Here is a 6,000-nt window from a genome sequence, read left to right as displayed (position 1 = left end):
AATCGTACTTGACGTTTAAAATATTGCTGAATATTAATTTATCAATCCATAACATCTGTTATGATGATCAAGTATCTCATAGGATATGTAAGAGAGAAATTTTAAATATTATCTTTAAAAATAAATATTGTTATCAATAGATAATTTAGGATCAGCTAAATTATTGTCACTGCGAGGTCATTTAGTTGCTGCACACCACATCGTGACAAGTATTGAAAGTATCGCCGACCGAAGTACAACTTGACATAAATAATTATGTTCCATACAATTATTAGTGCGTTAAATCTTGTTAGATAAATTCTCTATGTTTACTTTTAACACCCAAACGAGAAGTGTAGTATATAATCCTTATGTATATAAAAATAAGAAGTTTGTTAGGAAAATGTATGTTTTCAAATCACCGAATGTCGGATTCTAAATCGTACATCTTACATCTAATCCTTTTCCGCTCTTTGATTGTCGAAAACCTTCGATAATCTTCTTATACGATTTTATATACGGTATTAGGACCAAAGAATTTGTATTTTTCTATTTTACTTTTTTTCCTACGAAAATAGCGATGAGAAAATTTTAAATCTTTACCAGATGTGGCATAAACATTATGTTTATTTTACCAACATCCTTTAATAAATCGAACATATCAATATCTACACACCCATATACATTTAATATTTTCTCCGTCAAAAACATATAACATAATCTGTGATATACCAAATATTAGGCAATTGAAGACTTAGAAACATAAACAAATGAATGATGAAATTCGTTCTCGATAACGTGGTCGGTATCAAAACATTGCTTAAGCATCGGTCGTTTTTCGATCCACATTTGGCACTTTTATATAGGTAAGTATAGTATATACAGTGTGAAAGCAAATATTTTAAGCTACATGAATCAACAATCATAATTTAAAGCAAAATTTTGTCACGTTTCTTGTATCACAATGTTGTGAGTCACCGTCACCGAGCCAACTACGCCCTATCCCTATTCTCGGCGGAATACAAATGTATTAATGACTAATGGGAAGCAATAGTGGCCAAGGATAAAGTTATGGGGATTATAAACAATTCCTTCCGTGGGATATACTAGTATTATGTAATTTTTTTTCTCTAGATGGATACCTATGTAGAGTCATCTTGTAAGTATTAAGTAGGGGAAAATTATAATCAAGAAGCAAGATGAAGTTTTTGATCACGTGAACATTTTAAACGTTAATTCTCTTTGTAGAAACTTAACCTTTTTGCCTGCATCTAGAGAACTTGTGTGTTGTATAAAAATGTTAATTTTCCAAACAAGCATTGTGACTTTGTTTTGTTTATTCTTTGCCCTATTCTTTAGATTTTTAAATAATGAAATATTCTAAAACAAAACGCCACCTATACGCAATTTCATGTATCACAAACATTGTATACTTTTACGAGCTTTAGAATAACTTAAACTTTTTTGAAATTTATAGTATTGACACATAGATGGCATTAAAAATTTCTTCATCAAAATAATAGATGGCGCTAACATAAAATGGCGAACAATCCCGAGCTTTTAACCTTAGGTAAAAAAATGTTTTTTTAATAATATTCTAAGTTTTACCACGTTTTTCCAATTTTGCAGACTTAGGCATAGCAAATTACGAACGGTAAGTTTTCCTCACATTTACTTAGCTAAGTGGTTTGGGTTAGTTTGACCGGCTCTAGAGTATGAAGCGAGCCCTTGGTGCCGGCCGGCAGCGACAGCCGCCGAGCGCGCGCTAAGCTGAGCGGCAGTACAAACTTGTTCGCCGCGCTGACAGGTGCCACGCTGCCCCCACGCAACTTACACACGCTCGCGAACACAATCTTTTGTTTATAACACTTGTTGGTACTCAACGTTCAGTGTTTAGGAAAAATCTTTTAAAAGTTTAACTTAGTTTTTCGTACTTAACATAAAATGTGAACATGTAAAGTGTCGTGAAAGTGTTTGGAGAAAATACCGGCTCCGGTAGTCATGTCCACAAGTACAATTTGAATGCAAAATTTGCCTCAAAGTACGTTACCTTACAATTCCGTGTGGATTTCTGTGGTGTGATAACGAGTTAAGAAGTCTTCGTATTAAGGTGAGTTTGGTACTTTTATATTGAATACTCAGGATATAATTGTTGATTTGATGGTGGGTGATTTAGTAGTTCTTAAAGAGTGAAATGTAAAAGATTATTTGATAAGTGCTGCGTTGAGAGACAGAGCTGTGAGTGCAATAGCAAGACGGTGTGCTGGGAAGCAGCGGGCGACGAGCACGAAGGCACGGAGGCACGGACAACGCGAGGCCGGCAGAGTTGAATGTCCGCTACTGTGACCGTCATCGCCGTTCATCCAATAGCACACAATTACCTTGGCAATAATCTCATTTTGTTCACTTACCTACAATAACGTAGGTATTTAAATAAATTGGTATATCCTGCGCTCGCGCTGTCATTGAAAAGTGAAGAAAATTTGAAGAAATTTAATTTTAACATTTGTCTATTTGCAATTTTAAGTGTCTAGTTAAATCTACAAATATTAAAATTAGAGTTATTGTGCACTGTAATAAGAGGAAGAATTATTATTCACAAACATGAAAGTTACGCATTAATATAGGAAATGGCAATAATGTTATCATGTTAAACGATTTCTTTGACAACAAATAAGTTAACCATATAAATTTCACGAATAATTAATGAAAGTAATGTACGTAATACTTAAATAATTAAATTTGTTAAGGAATATTTTTATGAAATAACTTTGGTTAACTTATTTAAGAAAAGATTTCAACGAGATTTGCGTCAAAACGGTGGCTAAACAACCGCAAGATTCTTTTTAGTTTATTTTTCTCTAATCTTATTTCACGTTTGCACATTAAAATATTATGAGTATTGTAAATTAATATTCGCACAGTTATTTTCGCACTTTTAATCATTATTCAACAGAAAATATTTACCGTCCTAAAATGTACTTTTTATGTAAAACTGCAGAAACATAGCGCAGTTAACTTGTAAGTACGTAGTAACCTGTTCTCTAAATTCTATAAGTAGCAAATCTAGACACGCAAGACGTCTGAACAACTTGTACATAAATAAAACTTTCTAAAACTTTTCAACGACATAATTTCTGCAATTTATTCGCAAAAACATTTAACGCTACATTTTCTAAAGTATCAAAATTAATTTTAAAAACAACTTCGAATTGCAGCATACCTAAAATAAATAATTTTTTAAGTTTTTAGTTAAGGTATCGGAGGAAAAACAATATGGTAAAATATATACATTCGTGTGTTTTATTAGATCAAACTAGTTCTCTATATAATGAATATAATATTAGTCGACTTTTCGGTATGTAGGTAATATTTCTTTATGTGTGGGACGCGGCAGGATATATGTGCTTTGGGTCGAACATGTCTCCAGGGAAACTGCCATCTTTCTTCCATTCGATCTACTTCTGTCAGTGATAACGACGCATGTCCCATTTATTCCTTTTATTTGATAAAGGTGTATGCTATTTTCTTTTCCTAGGTGTGTTATCTCTGGTTGTTCTTTTTTTTCTTTTTGCACACACGTAACTATTTACTTATTTAGAATCGGCCAGCACGAAGTCTCTTTGTAAAAACGATGAAATTTCATTAAATTAAATGATGATAATTAATGATAAAATTCTCTTACTGAGACAGATATTTAATTAATTTCTTAGCTTACGTTAAAATCAATAAATTAATAAATCGGTTAGTGATGGATCAAATCACAATCTTGATTAGAAAGCGAGGATGAGGGAGGTACAGGAGGGTCGAGAGCTCTTGTACTTGAGATTTGTAAATCGCGGTCCACTTTCGGAAAGGACTTATCCTCCTTCAAGTCTACGTTTCTTTTGTCCTCGATCTGAGAAAATATTTAGAGACCCTTATAGCTGTATTCAATAATGTCGAATTGTAAATGTGATTTTGTTAGATAGACGAAAATTTTAAGAAATATAAGCAAAGAAAAGATTTCTCTTATTAGAAAACACTTAATAAAGCGATTCGCAATCTAAGTATAACATTTATTAACAATCTAAATATAACTCGACGCAACTTAACTTGTGTATTTCCTAAATATCGCTTCGCTCCGTATAGCATCTTTTGCATAAATTACTTTAAAGAATGGCTTTTTTTTTCTTAATAATTGACGACCTTAGTATCCGTTTCTCAACAATTTGTGAGAATTCATTTAGTTCAGTTTTTTCCCTCTGTATATTTTATAGTGTATTTATGGACTTATTTTCGTTTCTTGACATTAATTTTCAACAATCGATTACTTTTTCGCCTATTCAGATAGAGTTAATAGAGAATATTCAAAGCGATTATGCGTTATGTTTCACTGCGGACATAAGTTCATCAAAGCACATGAATTTGGCGTGCAAGATTTAGTTAGGCGCAAATATGGAGGAAACGACGAGCCCGCCATTTATGCGGTGTGCTGTATAATGGACATGAATATTCGCGGGCAGGGGGCATGCGAGGAGACGCGAGCGCGGCGATGTCTGATCACAATGGGGCCTTTGTAGCACAATGCCCATTTCCGATTACCAGATTGAATCGTGTCCGTCAAAGCGCTCCCCCGTTTCAATAATCGTCTGCACAGACTAGTACATTTTTGTCGTGACGCTTTTGTCCTCGTGCAGGATTAGTGTAAATATAGCGCTTAAGCTCTGCTCTCAAAATAAATACACACTTTTTAAACATAAACATTTGTCTTTGATATAAAAAATTACAAGGCAACATTTTTGGTAACATCTAACAGTTCAATGAAGAGAGTTTATTTTGAAATTTCGAATCAAGCTACGACGTTTGTTTACATCACAAATTCTTAAAAAAAGGACTACATACTAAATCATTAGATAAAACACTTGACAAATACTCTTGGGGCAAAATAAATTACGTCAATCGTCGCTTTCAAGTCGAAGCTATTTACGAGGTATAATTATTTTCTTGACAAACTGGCACGCAACTGTAAGAGCTCGACTATCGAGAGCCCGTCACGAATAGTTTGCGGTCAGAAAGTTCCAATAGGAATCGAACTAATATCGCCCATTCGCTCTACCCCGCCGCACTCAACTCGAAGCTTCTCAAAGTTTCGTTGTTATTTAATTTAACCTCTCGTTATGCGGGCGGGCGAGGACGTATTGCGTAGTCGAGGCGCCTGTTGTTGCGTTCATTGTTGCGAGAATTTAGACGAATTTGCGACGATCGCATTTCATTAAAAGACGTTTTGAGGGTGGGGGCGTGACGCGCACTTCACAAAGCAAGAGCGAACGTGACGCAAACTTCTGAGTCTGAAGGGTTCTTCGTTAGTTGTTCACTCGCAGGTGGAGTGCGGAGAATATGTTAATCAACATTATTACGATTCTGTTCTTCCGTACAAAGGTGAACGCAATTATACGAATGTGCGTGCGTTCACGTCTAAATACGTCTTTTTCACTTTACCGTATAATTTAAATATAGACGATGTGTGTACATATAATTTTTATTTAAATATGGGACTACATAATATATATTACATTATGTAGTTACACATATCAAACTCAGCTTGATCATTTCAGAAGAGATTAAATTGTTTTCTGTTTATATTTATTATGGCAACTGAGTTCTTATCGAAATAATATAAGTATCTTGGGAAAGTTGGAAGATGTTTATAATAACCAAGATACACGTCTCTATAACAACGTTATCACAATATTATAATTCCATATTGTATAAATGAAAGTAGCAATAAAATAACAAACAAACATCTGAACAATTGGTAACATCAAATTCTAATCAGGCGCCATGATTAGATCAACATAACTATTTGTAATTGTTATTACAGGAATGTGAAACGCAAGCGGCTGAGCTCACCTTATCGATGACAATAAAGGTATACGGTTTACGGCTATGGAATATTCATAACACATACAAAGCTCGAAACTTCGCTTATATTTCGGGATACGTGATTAATATTTTACCTTGAAGCGAGTCCAAAGACCA

The 6,000-nt window shown here is 34.0% G+C and overlaps 1 protein-coding gene across 3 annotated transcripts in view; it reads left to right on the top strand.

Annotated features, from left to right (window-relative positions):
* The first annotated feature begins 1,775 nt into the window (after nt 1-1,775).
* Nucleotides 1,776-6,000, top strand: part of LOC106709095 (band 4.1-like protein 4) — a 51,266-nt gene continuing 47,041 nt past the window's right edge. For all 3 annotated transcript variants that reach the window (XM_014500795.2, XM_014500794.2, XM_014500793.2), the window contains exon 1: nt 1,776-2,089. The gene's annotated coding sequence lies outside the window, so the exon portion shown is untranslated. The remainder of the gene's footprint in view (nt 2,090-6,000) is intronic.

The sequence above is a fragment of the Papilio machaon genome, chromosome 2 (assembly GCF_912999745.1).
Source record: "Papilio machaon chromosome 2, ilPapMach1.1, whole genome shotgun sequence".
NCBI classification, from domain to species: Eukaryota; Metazoa; Arthropoda; class Insecta; order Lepidoptera; family Papilionidae; genus Papilio; species Papilio machaon.
Note: the sequence above shows the minus strand (reverse complement) of the source record. Positions and strands in the feature narration are given on the sequence as shown.